We start from the raw sequence: 20,730 nt of genomic DNA on the forward strand, positions 1-20,730 counted from the left end.
TAAATCAACCTTTTTGTCCACCAGTCTTAAGCAAGGTATAAGGACAATACCACCAATTCATCTCCAAAAGTCTGCCTTCTGTCTTGCGTTAAAGGGGCCTTTGAGCCTCTCTCCAATTTCTGACCCTGACTAATCAGAAACGGTATTGACTTTAGGAGGACCCCAAAACTCCTTTCTCCAGTAGAGATTAGATTTTCCGTCCTTAAAACTGTTTTCTCCAATCCTAGAACATGAGTCAGTCACCTTCAGAGAACCCTCTACCTAATCTGCACTTTGTTTACTGGACTGTTTGTGCCTTAAGAGTGACAGTTCTCCAGGGCGGGAATTCTGGCTGCTGCTCTATGCTGTCACATGTCTTTTGGTTGTGAAATTATTCAGTATGCCTACTATGAGCAGCATCACGATACTTTTCTTTTGAAGGACTCTAAAGAATATCCAAGTAAATCCAGTCTTCAGGAAGGCCAATCTAGAAAGAATGCCAGAAACCCCTTTTTGCTGGAGCTTTATAGGAGGCGATAAAGTTGAATGACTAAGAGGCACAGCTGGGTTTGACTCCAGTTTCCAACACTCATTAATTAATTTATGATCTTAACTCTAAGTAAATTTCCTTAACCTTTTGAAGCTTCATGGATTACAAAAAGAAAAGGTAAGCAGGTATTGGGTGTGTAGTATGGCACAAGATATCCTCTTATCATCTTTTTTCCTCTAGAAAGATCATGAACCAACCAAGAAGGTGCCACAAAAAGTTCTAGAAACTTTGGATACAGCCCTCACATTAAAATGACCTAGGAGGAAACAAAAGAAGCCAGCTTCTTTCTCTGATATATGCATACCTTGCAATGGATAGGAATTAAAAGAGCAATCCCAAAGTGCATCATAAATATCAGCCATCAGTTATCTGGTATTTTGGTATTTAACTTATATCCCTTTTAAGACCCAGGAGCTGGCAAGATGATGCAGAGGATAAGAGCACTGGCTGCTCTTCCAGAAGTCCTGATTTCAATTCCCAGAAACCACATGGTGGCTCACAACCATCTCTAATGAGATCTGGTGCACTCTTCTGGCCTACAGGGATACATACAGGCAGAATGTTGTATATATAATAACTAAATAAATCTTTAAAAAATATTTAAAAAAAAAAAAAAAAGACCCAGGAGTCTGGTTGGGTGAGGTGGTGCACACCTTTAATCAGCATTTGGTAGGAAGAGGTAGGCAGATCTCTGTGAACTGAAGGCCAGTCTAGTCTACAAATTGAGTTTCAGGATAGTCAGAGCTGTTACACAGAGAAAATCTGTCTCAAAAAACTATAAATAAACAAACAAATAAACAAACAAATACATAAAAATCCAGAAGTTGAAATTCCAGGGCTCTGGATAAGATAGGAGGATATGGAGTCCAGGGCAAGCCTGAACTACATAGTAAACCCATATATAACAACACAACAGACAAATGTAGAATTAAAGTTAATTAAAAGTAAATAATAACAGCTAACATTTATCATAAATACTATGTATGAGGCCCTGTGACTGGCAACTTGTACCCATTTTCCAATTTCATGTATATATAGGGTACAATACATGAAATAAAGTATTCAATAAGTATATTATTTAGGTTTTTTTAGTCCTAGAGTCCTTGTGCAATGTCCTCTCTATATTGGTAAATAGCTTAATGTTTAAGTTTTAAGTAAATATAAAAAATTGAAGAGCAGACCTTCTATCTTTCCTAAATCTGTGTATTTAAAAAATACCCATTTTTATTTTTGTTTATTTGTGAATGTACGTATATATGCTCACAGTGGACAGAAGAAGGAATCAGATCCCATGGAGTTGGAGCTCCAGATGGTTCTAAACTGCCTGATCTAGGTGCTAAGAACCGAACTTGAGTCCTCTGGTATAACAGTACTCTCTCATCAGGGCTGCCAGAACACAAAAAATGACACCAAGGCTTACTCTTAATTATGAATGTTTGACCTTATCTTAGGCCTGTTCCTAACTAGTTTTGTAATTTAAATTAACCCATATTTTTAAATCTACATTCTTCCTCCTGGCTCATTACCTCATCGCTGTACTGCCTGCCCATCCTGATCCCTCTGCATCTGTCTGGTGACTCCACCTTTCTTCCCAGAGTTCCTTTCTCTGCCTGACAGTTCTGCCTATATTCTCCTGACTAGCTATTGGCCGTTTGCTTTTTATGACACCAATCACAGCACTACATCTTCACACAGTGTACAAATATCCCATAACACTCTGGAAAAGCAGCATCTTTCCAGCCCCAAGAAGAGTAAATTTGAAATGCTTTCTTTAGACAAGAGTCTCACTATGTACCCTTGGCTGGCTTTGAATGTACTATGCAGACTGGGCTGGTCTCGGATTCAGAGAGATCCACCTACTTCCACCTTCTGAACGCTAGAATTAAAGGTGTGCACCAGCATATGTGGTTTATTTTAATTCATCCATTTGATAAAATTAGACACTGAGAGAAGTTAAATAACCAGGGCTTTAAGTGGTACTCTGATTTTACCTGGATCCTTAACTTCTAGTCTTAGTTCTAACACTAACCGGCTTCGGGTCATTAGTCATTATACAAATTACATCATCTCAGTTATCTCATTTATAAAACTTTTAGGGCCTATTTTTGCTATAATATTCTAGGATTTGGAATATTTTCTGGAATTGAACATTATATTTTTTTCGAGAATATTGTTGATTCAGGTGTAAACTGCAAACCAATAAACTGTTGCTTGGTATACAATGAGACAGACAGAAATGGATAGAAATTACTAATAATTCGGCAGGTTAGCATCAAGCTAACAGTAAGTACCTAAGCTGGGAATGATGGTCTATATCTACAGTCTCAATGCGTAGCGAGCAAAGGCAGGATTGTGAATTTTGGACTACACAGTTTGTCTTAAAACAAACCAAGTTTATACTTTTTAATATAATTTTATCTAATAATTAATTTTATTATGCTATATGAAACGCTGAATGTGAAATGCATTGACAAAGAGAAAAGAAATGAAGACAAGCCACCAGTCTTTCAGAAGCTCTTCTGAATATCACACTGGGATTATTTTTTGAAGTTCTAGTTTGTCTATTAATTGCACATATACAAAGACATAACCTTTAAATCAGAAAAGTCCCCCCAGATGCCTTGCTATGCACAACCAGAAGTGGCAGAAGGTGCCTCTGTTAGAACCTCTCTAGTGGCTATGGCAGTCATAGCTGAATCTAGAGCTCAACATCCACTTCCATCAAGTGGGGGCTGGAGAGATGACTCAGTGAGAGAGATGGCTCAGCAGTTAAGAGCTTCTCTTCAGGAAGTTCTGAGTTCAATTCCCCACACCCACGTGGTATCTTACAACCATCTATAACGCAATCTATGTTCTCTTCTGGCATGCAGGTGTATATGCAGGTAGAGCACTCAAACATAAATCCTTTTTTTAAGTTTTTAAAATGAATAAACCTTTAAAAATAGCTATAAATATGCCTAAACTATTGGTCAAACAGTTTTATTCATAACCAATAAAAGTGACACATACACAGAAGGCCATCCCACATCAGTTCTCTTTTTTCTTTTTAGTTTTTTGAAACAGGGTTTCTCATGTAGCTATCCTGGCTGTCCAGGAACTCACTCTGTAGACCAGGCTGGCCTCAAACTCAGAGATCCACCTGCCTCTGTCTCCTGAGTGCTGGGATTAAAGGTGTACGCCACCACTGTTCAGTAATTCTCCTTTTTCTTGGGAAAAGTGATGGAGTCAAGGTGACAGTGAAGATTCCTGGTGGGGTCATTTAAAAAATAAAATCTAGCCCTTCTATTTTTCTACTGGTTAAGTTCCTATGAAACCAAAATCCACAGGATAAAATGCTGGCATGAAGGTATCTTAGCAGCCATAGAATTTAACACATTTGACAGATGAGGAATGTGGCTATCTTAAGATAGATACTATTTTATTACTTATCTGTTGATTGAATTTGCATTCGTCCTGAGAGGTTTAACCAGAGCTTCCAGAATATCCCCCATATAATTTCATCACTCTTGCCTTTGGCAAATGTTTCAATATCACTCTGAGCTTTCATTTAAGAAGTAGGTTAGCTAATTTTTGTAACAAGATACAAAAAGAAAGAAAGAAAGAAAGAAAGAAAGAAAGAAAGAAAGAAAGAAAGACCAAGACTAAGTGAGGTTATCCTGAGAACACAAGTTTGAGTCGATATCTGGAAAACATTTTAATATATCAAAAATTTTAATATAGAAGAAAAATACATGATTATGTCAACTGATGAAAATATCGGACAAAATATAACATCCATTCAGACCTCCATTACCACTCACAAAAAACTGATAGTTAATGTTATACTTTAGAATAAAGCACAGAATGCATTGGCCCTAAAAGTGAGAACAGAGCAAGCTATCCACTGTCACAGACCTAAAAGTACTGGTCTGTACAACAAGAAAAGCAAATAAAATATGAATTAAAAACTGGGTGTGGTAGCATATGCCTTTAATCCCAGCACTCTGGAGGCAGAGGCAAGTAGATCTCTGTGTGTTGAGGCCAGCCTGATCTGCAAAGTCAGTTCCAGTACAGTTAGGGCTACACAGAAAAACCCTGTTTTGAAAAAATAAACTTTTTTTAATGAAGAAATAAAACTTTTTTTTTTTTTTTTGGTTTTTCGAGACAGGGTTTCTCTGTGGCTTTGGAGCCTGTCCTGGAACTAGCTCTTGTAGACCAGGCTGGTCTCGAACTCACAGAGATCCGCCTGCCTCTGCCTCCCGAGTGCTGGGATTAAAGGCGTGCGCCACCACCGCCCGGCGAAATAAAACTTTTTTAACATAGCTATATATACATATTGAATCCCCAAAGAATTTACAATTAAAAATCTCAGAATAAGAAAATTTAGCAAGAGACAGGCGGATCTCTGTGAGTTCGAGACCAGCCTGGTCTACAAGAGCTAGTTCCAGGACAGGCTCCAAAACCACGGAGAAACCCTGTCTCAAAAAACCAAAAAAAAAAAAAAAAAAAGAAAAGAAAAGAAAAGAAAATTTAGCATGGTGACAGGATAGAAGGTCAACACACAAAAATGAATCTTGCTTCTTCTATATGCTAACAACGAATACTCCAAATCAAAGTAAACACAGAGCCAGGAGTTGAAGTCACATCTTTTTTCTTTTTCTTGGTTTTTCAAGACAGGGTTTCTCTGTGTAACAGCCCTGGCTGTCATGAAACTTGCTTTGTAGATCAGGCTGGCCTAAAACTCACAGAAATCCCCCTGCTTCACCCTTCCAAGTGCTGGGATTAAAGGCGTGAGCCACCATCCCTGGGGCTTATAACACACACCTTTTATCTCAGCACCTAGAGGACAGCCAGGGTTATATGGTGAGAAATGAAGGAGGAGTGGATTGGGGGTAGCAGCAGAGGTAGGGAGGGGGGAGGGACAGAGAGGAGAGGAAGGAGGGGAAACTGGCTGGGATGTAAAATAAATAGATAAATTAATAATTAAAAAAAAGTAAATGTTTAAGTATAAATCTAAAATAACACAAAACCTGAATGCTGAAACCACAATATACTGGTAAAATAAATAACAAAGATATGCTATGTTCATAGATAGGAAGGCACAGCATTGAAAGATGCCATTACTCCCCAAACTGATCTGCATATTCTGTGCATTTATTTTGAAATTCCCAAAAAGATTATTTGTTGCTATGGGAGCTCCTTCTGCTCCTTCAGTCAATAGCCTTTAAGATAGCAGCCCACTTGGGCGTGGTCTCTTCGGCTTGAAAAAGCAGCAGGAGCTGTGCACTCCCTCTCTTGCTCAGAATCCTCTTCTGGCCACCAGATTCTTTTCCTGGTTGTGCAGAGGGCTGTTGTCTAGGACGGTGATCTGTAAGTTTTTCCCTTGAAATAAATAAGCCTTTTATTAATCATAATTCCAAACTGGTGTGAGATTGTTTTGTGACTTACTCCTTTAATTTGTAAGTATAGGCAAGGTAATGTTTTAAAATAGGAAGTTCAGTTTAATCTCTGGCTAAATAGTGAGTTTGAAGCCAGCCAGAGTTACAGGGGACCCTGTCTAAAAACAACAAACAACCAAGCCAAGCATGGCACAGCAAAATTGTAATTTCACACTCAGAGTACTAAAACAGGAGGCTCTCAGGTTCCATCCAAGCTAGGCTGGGCTACATAGCAAGACCTTGTTTCCAATACAAACCCATATCATACATTCATAGCAATTCTAGTAGTAAACTGGAGAGCCCAAGTGTCCTTCAGCCACATACACATGAGGGACGACTGACTACTCAGCAGTCAAAAGGGATGAACTACTGATACACAAAAAAGCTCACATAAATCCCAAAGGCATCATGGTAAATGGAAGAAGCCAGTTTCGGAAGATTATACATTGTAAATACGATTCCCTTCATATGAACTTCCTGATAAAACCATGTGAAGGAGAACAGATCATGGCTTAAGAGCACGACTGTGAAGGGAAGACAGAGGGAGTTCTCTGGGGCAATTAAACCATGTAATATTCTGTCTGTAATGGTAGTTATACAAATCCAGTGTTAAGATTCACATAACCATATAACAAAAAACCTAGCTTACTATCGTAATTCAATGAAAAAAAAGGTTAAGATAACCTTAGCCTTTTAATCCTTGCTTAATGTCCAAGGCCAATATCCACATGATGTAGCCTAGTAGCAAGCTCTAAGATAAAGGAAATGGATGCCTATGAATGTGAAACTCAATTCAGAAATGCTTTTTCTTCTCGAGGGTTTGTGAAGAAGCCAAAGTGGAACACATGAAAAGTCGAAAAGTCAATTTCTTCCCCTCTTGGACTTTTCTAATCAGTGCAAGAAAAGATTTAGAATTGGGAACTTTCTTTTGAAATCTTCAGTGGAAGCTTCCCCTTAAGAAAGCAGAACATACATGAGTGTAGTGGCGCAGCCTTTGATCCCAGCACTCAAGAGGTAGAGGCAGGTGATCTTTGTGAGTTTGAGGCCAGCCTGGTCTACATAGTGAGTTCTAGGACAATCAGCAATGTAGTGAGATCCTGTTTAGAAAAAACAAGAACAAAAAAAACAAAAACAAAACAAAAAAACAGCAAGCAGATTACAAGTCAGCACTTGAAAGGCTGAGGCAGGTGGGTAGGTAGGTCCTGTGAGTTTCAGGCTAGCCTGATCTACATAGTCAATTCCAGGACAGCCAGAGCTATACAGTGAGATTCTGTTAAAAAGAAAAGGTGGAGGAGAAAGGGAGGGAAGAAGAGAGAGAGAGAGAAATAGAGAGCGCAAGATCACATTCCTACTGTTTTCAACTTGACTGAACATGGTACATTAAGTCATTTGGCTTTGGGAATTCAGACCCTACCTTCAGTTTCCTGCTTTAACTACCTGAATATGAGGATTAATATTTCAAGGCTTGGCTAAGACAAAAATACTAAAAAAAAAAAAAAAAAAAGAATCAGGCCAAGTGTGGTGATGCATATCTTTAATCCCAGCACTCAAGAGGCAGAGTAGGGTGTTCAAGGCTACCCTGATCTGTATACATAGCAAGTTCTAGGACAGCCAGAGCTACACAGTCTCAAAATAAAATAAAAACAAAAATAATTCACTAAGGCATAATTTATCTCCATGTCTGATACATAGGATACCAAATCTTACCTGGCTCAGGGGACTCTGGCAATCTTAACTTTACCACAGGAAGTCCTGGCTGAATTCTACACAGACTGGAGAATAAAAGGTAGGGTAAAAAATGTATGTGTATATATGTGTGTGTGTGTGTATATATATATATATATATTTTTTTTTTTATTTTTTTTAAAAAGGCTTTTTACTTATACATAGCCAACCACCCCTCACTGGGCAGTATTTTCTACATAAAAATGTTCTTTATCCTGCTTTAAACAAAACAGGCTACTATATATACACTTAGAGTCCTTGTCTCATCAAAGCCTCTAATCCAGCATACATTTGATTCGCCTTGAATTCTGCTGGCAAAGCCTCAGAACTGGAGGGGGTGGGGGTGTGTGTGGCATCAAATACAGAGACTGGAGTAGGGTTTCAAACACCTGTTTCAGTTTTTTAAGTGTCCAATTCAGGCCACTGTGCTCTGGCAACAGGCACCCTGATGATGTGACTTCTCTCCTGCCAAATCCTTAAATTAAAGAGCATGCTCCCTCAGGGAAGAAAAAGATAGAGAGCTGGGAGAGAAGGGCAGCTATGAAGAACTGTTTCTTTTTAAATTAAACAGATATAAACTTATGACCCAGTAATTTTGCTCTTAAGTATTTATCCCAAAGAAACTAAAACAGGCTCCCAAGTATAGATAAAGAGGTGGCATGTAGACCTAGAGATATTTAGTGGTAACGACCCTAACTGGAAACAATGGAAGTGTCTTCCATAAGAGGTCAGATGCATCTTCTTTTGGTATATACACCATTAAATGCTGTTCAGGAAAGAAAAAGGAAATGAAATACTGATCCAATAACATGCCTGAAGCTCAGAGCCGTGCTAAACTTAAAGAAATGAAATACAAGCCACCCCGTCTGCACGAAATCTCAAAACAAAATTAATCTGTTGTGACAGGATTTACATTTTTTATATGGGGTATAGAGTGTGAATCAAAGGGGACACTGGAGAATGATAAAAATGTTCTCTCTTTTTCTGACTCCATTTTGGAGTCAAAGTTTCTTTATGTCACCAATACCTGTCAGGAATTCACTATTAGCCTAAGCTGGTCTCAAACTTGGAATCCTGCTGCTTCAGCTTCCCAAGTGCTGGAATCACAGGCTTGCATCATCATACCCAGCTGTATCTTTTCTTAAGATTATTAAACAGTAGTTACATAGTTTATACAACTATCAAAACTTATTAACTAAACATCAAAATTCTGCATGTTTCATTGTATGTAATTCACCTGAAAACACAAAGAGTAGTGTGTTTGTGCGTGCGGTAGAGAACCTGTTAAGGTCTTGGTTTGACCCCTCCCCTCACGCCCTGCCACCACAAAAGGAAAGAAAGAAGGAGGGCGGGAGGGGAGGGAAAGGTGTAGTGTCAGGTGTAGTGATACTTCATTTGCATTTTAATAAATAAAGATTGCCTGAAGATCAGAAAGTAAAACAGCCCCACTGATCAGCCATAGAGACCAGGCAGTGGTGGCACACACCTTTAATCCCAGTAGCCACAATAGTTCGCCGTAGAAACCAGGCAGTAGTGGTGCATGCCTTTAACCCCAGCCCTAGAGAGTGCTACATTTGGCTCCCAAACCTTGGAGAAAAGTTTGGGATTTCCCTGTTTTAACCACTCTGAAACAATCTCCAGCTGCCACCCAAATTCCAGATGCACCTGGGCTCCAAACTGGCTGGTTCTGCCTTCAGACAGCGCTCCTCCCACAACCCACCCCACAACACACCCATCCCCTTTCAGACAGCAGCATCCCTCCCTCCCTCTCTCTCTCTCCACCAAAGGTTGTGGGTTCTCCCTAAGCCCCCTTTCTCAGGCTGCTGCCCAGGGAAGCTGAGAGAGAACTGACTTTGATTAAAGAGAAATCACAGAAGGCACATGTGGATTTTGTGAGTCCAAATCTTAACTGGATTCTGGTCATATTACCCTCTAGACAACCCCTATAGGAGTTTTAATGCAGAGAAAAGATATTATCTTATAATGAATCTTTTTACCACATAAGGAAGACGGAGACTTTGTCAATTATCAGAAATAGTCATCAGAAATTGTAGTACCACTCACTAATCATGAAATTAATTAATGGGAAGAAAGTGAACCCTGGCAAAGAACTTGTAGTAATTTTTTTTGAGAGATTAACAACAACATATCCCAAAAGCAAGAGAATTCAACTTATTTTTGTTGTTCTTGTTGGATTTTTTTCTTTTTTTGTTGTTGTTGTTGTTTGTTTATTTGTTTTTTCAAAACAGGGTTTCTCTGTGGCTTTGGAGCCTGTCCTGGAACTAGTTCTTTTTTTTTCTTTTTTCTGGAACTAGTTCTTGTAGACCAGGCTGGCCTCAAACTCACAGAGACCCTCCTGCCTCTGCCTCCCAAGTGCTGGGATTAAAGACATGTGCCACCACTGCCTGGCAAGAATTCAACTTGAGAACTAATTGGATCCTTCCTTGCATTATATGGGACACACCAATAACTGGAACCCCAACATTCTATACTATAAATCAGAGAAGGCAGGTACAAATCAGAAAATTTCATCAAATCCCTTATGATTCTGTCCAAAATGCAGAATTATATGCTATTATCATGATGCCAAGGGATTTTAAAAAACTTCAACACAGTTACCAATTACAATATGCAGAAAGAGTTGTTTTGCATATTGAAACTGAATTTATACCAGATGATACAGAATTGACTTCATTATTTATTCAGTTACAAGATATAATCAGGCACATCCCATATACATAACACACATCTGATCCCATATGGGTCTGCCAGGTCTTCTAGCACAAGGTAACGCAAAAATCGATCAGTTATTGATAGGACATGTGCTGAAGGCCTCCGAATTTCATAAAAGCATGTCAATAGCATAGGTTTAAAAAAAGACTTTCCCAGCCAGGTGGTGGTGGCGCATGCCTTTAATCCCAGCACTCAAGAGGCAGAGGCAGGAGGATCTCTGTGAGTTCAAGGCCAACCTTGACAGGCCCCAAAGCTGCAGAGAAACCCTGTCTCAAAAAACAAAATAGCTGGGTGGGGGCTGGAGAGATGGCTCAGCGGTTAAGAGCATTGCCTGCTCTTCCAAAGGTCCTGAGTTCAAATCCCAGCAACCACATGGTGGGTCACAACCATCTGTAATGAGGTCTGGTGCCCTCTTCTGGCCTGCAGACAGAATACTGTATACATAATAAATAAATAAATATTAAAAAAAATAGCTGGACGGTGGTGGCACACGCCTTTAATCCCAGCACTTGGGAGGCAGAGGCAGGTGAATATCTGTGAGTTTGAGGCTAGCTTGGACTATAAGAGCTAGTTCCAGGACAGGCTCCAAAGCCACAGAGAAACCCTGTCTCGAAAAACCAAAAAACAAACAAACAAAACAAAAACAACAAAAAAGGTTTTTCCATCACGTGGCAACAAGGCAAGGAAATTGTAAGGAGATGTCCTACTTGTTCTTTATACAACCAAACACCACTAGCTGCAGGAAATAACCCAAAAGGGCACCCAAAGACTGAAATGGGGCAGATGGATGTATTCCATTTTGTAGAAATTGGAAAACTTAAATATGTACATCACACCATTGATACCTATTCAGGTTTGCAATGGGCAACTGCTTTGAGTTCTGAAAAGGCTAATTTGGTAATCACACATTTGCTAGAAGTTATGGTCATCATGGGTATACCTGCACAAATAAAGACAGACAATGCTCCAGGATATGTCTCTAAGAAAATGAAGCAGTTTTTTGCTTATTATAAAGTATATTGCAGGTATACCATACAATCCTACTGGACAGGCAGTTACAGAAAGATCAAATCGAACTCTAAAAGATATGTTAAATAAACAGAAAGGAATAATAAATAACCCCAGCAATAGATTGAATAATGCTTTATTAACTTTGAATATTCTAAATGTTAATGAGAAAGGAACAACAGCTATGGAAAGACATTGGATAGTAGAAAAAGAATTATGAAATTCAATCAGCTGATATACTTTAAAGATGTACTGACCTCAGAATGGAAAACAGGACATGTGTTATGTTAGAGAAGGGGTTTTGCTTTTCTTTCCACAAAAGAAAAGCTATGGATACTATTAAAATGGATAAAGATTCGATTTGAGGGGCTGGAGAGATGGCTCAGAGGTTAAGAGCATTGCCTGCTCTTCCAACGTCCTGAGCTCAATTCCCAGCAACCACATGTTGGCTCACAACCATCTGTAATGGGGTCCGGTGCCCTCTTCTGGCCTGCAGGCATACACACAGACAGAATATTGTATACATAATAAATAAATAAATATTAAAAAAAGATTCTATTTGAACAAGAGACACCTCTTAATTAGAAGAGATTATAGTTCATTAAGCACCATGGTTGTTTAATTTAAACCTATAAAACTAGCAAATGCTTTTCATTTGATCAGATTTAACTTGCCAAAAGAGAATCTCCCCAAAATTAGGGGTGGGGAAGGGTTTTGTTTCTGTCTTTTCAGGAGAATAAAGGTATACAGCTAAGGAATCTGAAGACCACTGGAGAAATGAGACATCTGAAAAAAAGGGACAAATCATCCAGAAAAAAATGTCTCAATCTCTGTGAGTTCGAGACCAGCCTGGTCTACAAGAGCTAGTTCCAGGACAGGCTCCAAAGCCACAGAGAAACCCTGTCTCGAAAAACCAAAAAAAAAAAAAAAAAAAAAAAAAAAAAAAAAAGTCTCAAGAAAAAGAGTAAATTGGTCTATTGATATAACATATTTCCAACACGATAAAAATTTCATAACCATTCCCAAATGTTTGTTTCTGCTATTCTCTACAGATATATAATGCAAATGGTCTTTTTGTACTCCCAGTCCAATTCAAGATTAAAGATGGCTTTGGAGTTGTAGTGTGTCTCCTTCTCTAAACTCAAGCAAGCTTATTAAAGTGAAATCCAAAATCTCTGTCTCATGTTAGAAGAGACACCTGATATGGGACAGAAGAAAAACAAAAATTTAAGGACTATTTTACTGCTACTAATTCCATAATCCTTTGGTTTTATATTGACCCTTTAACAACTTTTTTTAAAGTATAAGATTTATAAGATATACATATATATATATATATATATATAAACTTTTTGTCACGATATTAATCATCATAAAGAGTCCTAACTAATTCTAGAGAAAGGTTTCATCTATTTTCCTGCACATGATTTTGGGTTTGAGTCTCTATCAGTTTTCTGTAGTGAACCATGAACATGCCTATTAGCAACTGTTGAGTCTCCAAAAGGAGAGTGGGCCCACAACAACAATTCCTCCAGAACTATGATAACACCACTAAGCTGAAAAACACCACCTAAAGACCAGTTTTTGAACTACAAATTTTAAAGAACAATTTCAAGGTGTCTAGCTAAGACAATCCAGCCTCACAAACTACTCTAGCCAGGACTTGATACAAGTCCTGCACTTTTTCATTCTGCAGAGACTAGACAACAAATGATAAAGCTACCTCTCCCAGGATTTGACAATTAACTCAATTTTTTCTTTACAGGATTCCCCTAAAGATATCATCCCCAGATAGCAGGAAGTAAATTTAAGGATACAATGCCCACATTCCCAAGAGGTGGAGTGGGTAGTTTTTGGTCATTCAATGGGTTATGGATATTTGTCATTGTTTAGGGGGACTGGTTACAAGTTGTTATTGGTAATGGTCAGGAAAAAAAAACTAAACAAAGGAAAATTAGATTCAAGGTTCTTGTTTTAAAAAGAAAAAAGGAAGGATATAGGTATGATAAAATGGTAGATTATTGAATCTACTTTTAAAAAGCAACTACTAGTTTTAAATGTTTTACACTGGATTGGGTTTTTATATACTGTATACAAATTTGGTATATTGATACAAATTTGAGATTAATTTTGTTAGAATACATTGTACATACATTTCTGCTCTTGTTCAAGGAATTGTACCTATACAACTCATTTACCAATGTAATGCAAATTTCTAGTCCTTGAAAATTATTACTATCAACTGTTTAGAAGAATAAGGAAATGCCGGTCAGTAGTTAATTACCTATTATAATCAAACTTGTAGTCACATTAGGTATGTTTTCCAAGATCAAACAGATATATTTTAAATAAACAGGTTATCTTCAAACACTTCAGAGATCTACAGACTATGGCATGTACAATGTTCTAATAACACAGGTTCTTTTTTGTTTTCTTATGACAATGAGACATGTCTTTTTAAAAAAAGAAAAAAGCCAGGCGGTGGTGGTGCACACCTTTAATCCCAGCACTCGGGAGGCAGAGGCAGGCGGATCTCTGTGAGTTCGAGGCCAGCCTGGTCTACAAAGGGAGTTCCAGGACAGGCTCCAAAGCTACAGAGAAACCCTGTCTCAAAAAACCAAAAAAAAAAAAAAAAAAAAAAAAAAAGAAAGAAAAGAAAAAAGACAAAAACCTAATTTATAGCCATAGCATTGATGAGTAAGTTAGAGCTCTGACCCCAGAGCTGCCACCACTCTGTTCTGATGTCCTTCACTGAGGTGACTTCTGAGCCACAACTCTTCCCCTGTAAAATGTAACAAGTAGGCAAGTGAGGTATAATACACCTACATTCCCTGCATTTGAGAGGTTGAGGCAGAAGGATCTCCAGTTTGAGGCAGTCTGAGCAACATAGCTAGACCCTACCTGAAAAAACAGTGTGTGACCTATATGTTTCACTTCATCTCTCAACAATGTGAGGTTCAGAGGTCTTACAAGTTCAAGAAGCCTCCAGATCAGATGGGGAGAGCAAGCCTTGTAATCCTCCTCATTGCCTGTGCAAACGCCTACTTGTCCTTTATACAAAGTTAGATTCCAGAAGAAAATGCAGCAACTGTAAGATGTGAAAAATTGCTAATGTGGCAAACCCAATGTGGCATGGGATGAAAACACAGATCTCTACATAATTCAGAGGGATGCACAACTATAACCTTTCCGCTTGGCAGGCTGAGGCAGGAGACTGAACATTCAAGAATACATATAATAAGACTGTCTGAAAAAAATTCCACAACATAGACTATAGATGAAAACAAACAAATAGATGTATTAAGTATGTACTATGTCTAATGTATACACTGTGGAAGATAATTTATACATTATCTCATTTAATTCTCAAAAGAACTCTATAAGGCATGTTTGCTAGAGATTGAATTTGAAACTATGTCTACCTGAAGTCACAAAGGTTATGCCTTTTTCTATAGCCATTTGGCAGGAAATGAGCTGGAGATCTAGAGTCCAAAGAGAGGCCTTGTGGAATTTTAATTTTTTTTCCTTCTTATATGTAACTCTTTTTATGCTTTTAGGTAGCTCATGGCATTAAACAAAAGAAAGGGTTAAACCTACAGTTAGGAAGAGGAAATTCCCTGGAAAATTGAAACACATGCTGTTGCTCTGACTCAATTTCACACCATTTGGTTAAGCAACATCCATAGTGTATGAGAAAAAACTCCGCCCTTCTCAGCCTCCCACCCCCACCCTTTCTGCATTCCATCACCTGCTGCCTTCCTTCAGACTAAGCAAGGAACAGGAAGGGAGGAAGACTATACATCTTCACTTGGTGAGCACTTAAGCTAGAGGTTAGCAAGCTCTGACTAGGAAAAGGAACTATGAGAAAAGGAAAGTATGTACTCTCTCATTTCTACGTGGACCAGCATAGGATGGAAATCTCAGGAAGATCTGTAATGAAGGAAGGGATGGACTTCTGCTGGGGAGGAGAGGGGGAGGCTGTCTTCCTGGAGAGTAGGCAGAACTCACAACAAGGCACATCTACACCTGTTTCCTCGCCTGCTATTTTGTGCTCAAATGAACTCTGTATTTCTGTCCATGGGAGTTATGCTTCACCCAAGATAGCAAATGGGAAGATGGATACACTAAAAAATTTTTCTTTTTCCTTTGCTACCCTTTTCAAACAGACTTTTGCTCATAACCATAAATATCACTGTTTGGTCCTGGAACTTGACCAGATGAAAGATGCTATAAGATCCTGTATGGAACCTAGACTATGGATCTATGATGGATACCTAGAAGAAAGAATGAAAGGAAAAAGCACAAATTAACAAATGCTATCAGGGGAGTTTCCAACGCCTAATCTATATAATGACAGCTCCACAAGAGGCAGACCGTGGATCTGGAAATGACAATTTAGGATTTTCATGCCTACGCACTAAAAAAGCTTTGAAGCCTTTGTTCTTCCATTTTGGAGATGTGAACTGTCCCATATGTACAAAGTTGACCCTGAAGTAGAAAGCAGTCACAAGGAAAAAGCCCTGAAGACTGAGGCATTGTCTCAAAAGAAGCCACACGGTACCAAACTACAAATGACAAATAACGTCTGACTATAAGAGAACCCAAGAAGGGCCATTAGAAGAACTGCCCAACTGAGTTCTAGACAGTCTAAAGAATTGTGAGATATAATAAAATGCTGTGGTTTTTAAGTCACCAAGTTTCAGTGTCATATACTGCACAACAATAGATAGCAATTGAAGCAGTTGGCTCTTTATGAAAAGTTACTAGTCCTTTTGTCCTGGACATATACTAAACTACAATATAGGAATACAGGAGGAGCTGGACAGTATTAGTTAAGTGAGAAGAAATTTAGCTGGGAGCAGTAGCATGTGTTTGAAGTTCCATCTATTCAAAAGGCTGAGGCAGGAATCTGAGCCCAAGAATTCTAGGCCTGGGCAACCAAACAAAATTTCATCTCAAAATAAATAAAATAAAATTATAATGGAGAAGCCGGGCGGTGGTGGCGCACGCCTTTAATCCCAGCACTTGGGAGGCAGAGGCAGGCGGATCTCTGGGAGTTCGAGGCCAGCCTGGTCTACAAGAGCTAGTTCTGGGACGGGCACCAAAGCTACAGAGAAACCCTGTCTCGAAAAACCAAAAAAAAAAAAAAAACCAAAAAAAACCCACAAAACTACAAAGAAACCCAGTCTCGAAAAAAAAAATTATTCGATTTTTAATTTGTTAGGTTGTGTGAAGAAGGTACCTGTGTGTATATGTGGAGGAGGTCAGAGGTCAACCTCTGGTGTTATTCCTCAGAAGCTACCCACCTTGTCTTTTGAGACAAAGTCTCAAACCTGGGTCCACCAATGAGGCTAGGTCGGCTGATGAGGTAGCCTCAGGGGTTTGTTGTTTGTGCCTCCCCAGCTTCGGATTACAGCTGCACGCTAGCATGCCCAGCCGTAGGTGGCTCCTAGGCACTGAAGTCAGGTCGTCAAGTTTAGGCATCAAGTACTTGACTGACCAAGTCATTTCCCCACCCCCTAGAAATGACCTTCTACCTCTGAAATTCAGTAACTAAGACTTCCGGTCATTATGCAGTCCAAGTGCTGCCACTTGTTAACTTGGATATTGATTTCTTTGGGTTTTGTTTTGTTTTAAAACGGTTGCCCGCCGGGCGGTGGTGGCGCACGCCTTTAATCCCAGCACTTGGGAGGCAGAGGCAGGCGGATCTCTGTGAGTTCGAGACCAGCCTGGTCTACAGAGCTAGTTCCAGGACAGGCTCCAAAACCACAGAGAAACCCTATCTCGAAAAACCAAAAAAAAAAAAAAAAAAAAAAAAAACAAAAAACGGTTGCCCTGGGGCTGGGGAAATGGTTCAGTGGTTAAATCCTCTAGTCTTCCAGAGGACCTGGATTCAATTCCCAGCACCCACGTGACAGGTCACAACTGTCTGCAATTCCAGTTCCAGGGGATCTGACACCCTCACATAGACATATATATAGGCAAAACAGCAATGTACAAAAATAAAAATAAATAAATCATTAAAAAAAAAAAGCTGGGTGGTGGTGGCACAGGCCTTTAATCCTAGCACTCAGAAGGCAGAGGCAGATGGATCTTTACCTGTTTGAGGCCAGTTTGAGGCCAGCCTGGACTACATACAGAGCAAGTTCCAGGCCTGATTCCATAGCTACTAAGAAACCCTGTCTCAAAAAAACACCAAAACATAAACAAACAAATAAATAAATAAATAAAGACAAGTATTGAACTCCTCCATTCAAGTGACTCTCCCATCTTAATCTCCAAAGGCCATGTCTCCATGTATAGCTAAAAATATTAGGGTTTTGAAGTTCTGCATTCTGTTTCAGTGCTTGTGTGCACTTACCATTTGCCCTAACACTGAGCCCCACCCTCAGCCCCACAGTTTTAAAACTCTGGCTCACACAGACTTAGATGGTTGTGTTCCTAATATTTCTTGAATACTCATTAATAATGTGATGAAAACATAAGAGAAAGAGGACAAAGAAAACTACCAAGTATAAGCAGTCTGTGTCTTTAGTTAAAAGCTAGAGAACTAAAATAAAAAACAAAAATCAAGAGGGGAGAAAAAGGGGACTGAATTTAATCTTAAGAATATAATCTAGGCCTTTCTCTTTTTCTTCCGGTCGCAGGCGCTTCGGGAGCCGCCGATTACAGTCCAGCCATGGCCAAGTCCAAGAACCACACCACACACAATCAGTCCCGGAAATGGCACAGAAACGGCATCAAGAAACCCCGGTCACAAAGATACGACTCTCTCAAGGGGGTTGACCCCAAGTTCCTGAGGAACATGCGCTTTGCCAAGAAGCACAACAAGAAAGGCCTGAAGAAGATGCAGGCAAATAATGCAAAGGCCATGAGCGCATGTGCGGAGGCCATCAAGGCCCTGGTGAAGCCCCAGGTGGTGAAGCCCAAGGTGCCAAAGGGCCCCACCCGCAAACTCACCCGCCTGGCTTTAATTGCTCACCCCAAGCTTGGGAAGCGGATTAGAAGCTACATGGCCAGGGGTCGTAGGCTCCAAAAAACAAAGCCCAAGGTTCAAGCCAAGGCAGAGGCCTCAGCTGCAGCTCAGGCTCCCAAAGGTGCTCAGGCCCCTGTGAAGGCCCCATAAAAAAAGGTCTCAGTCTGCCAATGTGAAGACAGATGGACTGGTGTGAACACCTACACAGTATTTGCAGATGTTCAGGACCTTATGCTGTTTTTACAAATAAACTTGAGGCAAGTTCTGTTAAAAAAAAAAAAAGAATATAATCTAAGCACACAAACTGGCTATGGTGGCACACACTTGGGAGAGGACAGGGGGACATTTAGGTCCAGTCTAGGTTGCATGACAATTTCACCAACAGCATGAGCTATAAGATCATAGCTCATGAATAAATAAATAAAATAAATAAAACTACAAAAGAAACAAACCACAATAACAAAACCCCACAGAAACAACTTGTATTTGAATAAAGTAGATAAAAGGAATGAAGGGGGCAATACTATCTTGTAGTAAAATAGGACGTACTATTGTTACTATGATGTGCCATCACCCCTATTCTAAGTTAGCCCCACTCAATGATGTACATGGGAAACATCTTTCATGGTTTCATTTGTTGAATGCTCCATCCCCAGCATGGTACTTCTTCAGAAAGTTCAGGAAACTTTTTAGGAGGTGGGTATGATTGGAGGAGACAGGGAGGCAAATCTCTGAATCTATTTGATTTCCATTCTTATTCCCTCTCTGCTTCCTGTCTGCTATTATGTGAATATTTTCATCCTCTTCCCCTCTCTCACTATTGTAAGGTTTTACCTAACAATTGACCTAAAACCAATGGAGTCAAAACAAGTAGCTAAAAATCTTTAAAACCAAAATAAGTCCCTTTTCCCTTTATGATCGTCTCTTAGGTATCTTGGTCAAGCTATGCAAAAGTATACTAACACATGAGGTCTTTATCTTTTTTAAAGATTCATTTATTTATTATGTTCACAGTGTTCTGTGTGCAAGACAGAAGAGGGCACCAGATCTCATTATAGATGGTTGTGAATCACCATGTGGTTGCTGGGAATTGAACTCAGGACCTCTGGAAAAGCAGTCAATGCTCTTAACCTCTGAGCCATCTCTCCAGCTCCAAGGTCTTGTTTTAATGGTAATAAAACTGAGACCCTCCTTAGAGTCTAAGCCTAGCTCTCTTACAGCTCATGTTCTCAGTTTCAACAAAGGAACTAACCTTGACTTCTTACTCTCAGAACTAATCTCTTCTTTCTTGGTATTTCCTCAGAATGCTACTGCTTTAATACAGAATCTACAGCATAACCTGTTTATAGCTAACTGATGTTTACAAGCTCCTGGAGGGCAGTGAGGGACAAGGTGTCTTTGCTTTCGCTAATTACAGTGTGGTATAGAATATTATGAACACAATAGCATTCAACTAGTGCCCTTGAATTAGTTGACCATGGAAGTACTGAAGAAAAAAATATATACCCCCAATTTCCTAAATCTTGTTATTCCCAGATTAAACTAGTAAAAAGCAATGTTTACAAGGAATGGGGCAGCACCTGAGCGGAAGGTTCCCAAACATGTGACCAGTGGCTGTTGGCCAGACATGAGAGTTTAGAGAAGTAACATGTCTGAGGAGAGCCTGCCAATGGCTATGGAAAACAGCCTAAACTTTGAGGTGGCTGTATATGGATAGGAGAGGCCATTTTGTGCTCTTTGGGGAAAATGTTAATGAGAGGTTTCACAAATGTCAGACTTGCCTGATTAAACGAAGCCAGCTAGGTAGATGTTTTCCATATTAATGCCATCTCTGCTGAAAGAGCAGAAAGGGGGAAGAAAAGGAGGTTTGAGAAAGGAAAATGATAAACCTCAATTATTTACAAAAGAAATTATGATTCTGCTAGCTTGGGCAAGGACATCAGAGAAGAGAATTGTTATAAGGAAGGCCTGGCTGTTCTACTTTCTTGCCCCTTTCTAGAAGAAATGAAGCCTTGAAGCCATGATAGGCAAAAAACTAAGCCAGTGTGACCAGGGCCTGGGCTACTACTACTAAATTTAGAAGTCATAGAAAACTCATCCAAATAGTCACTTTTATGATAGTGGCACACAACTTTGATTCCAGTTTGAGGCTAGCCTGATCTACATACCGAGTTCCAGATCAGCCAGGGCTGCAGTGAGACCCTGGTCAAAAACAAAAACTCAAACAAAAAAAGTGACTTTTTCAGATTTATTTTATGTGTATAAGTGTTTTGCCTGTATGTCTGACTGTAAATGCACCATGTGTGTGCCTGGCACTTGAGAAGGTCACAAGATAGTGTCAG

The 20,730-nt window shown here is 39.5% G+C and overlaps 1 protein-coding gene across 4 annotated transcripts in view; it reads right to left on the reverse strand.

The window, feature by feature from the left end:
• The window catches only part of Gbf1 (golgi brefeldin A resistant guanine nucleotide exchange factor 1), a 143,289-nt gene that overhangs the window by 59,049 nt on the left and 63,510 nt on the right, over positions 1–20,730 (reverse strand). The gene's annotated exons all lie outside the window — the stretch shown is intronic.

This window comes from Chionomys nivalis, chromosome 8 (genome assembly GCF_950005125.1).
Source record: "Chionomys nivalis chromosome 8, mChiNiv1.1, whole genome shotgun sequence".
NCBI classification, from domain to species: Eukaryota; Metazoa; Chordata; class Mammalia; order Rodentia; family Cricetidae; genus Chionomys; species Chionomys nivalis.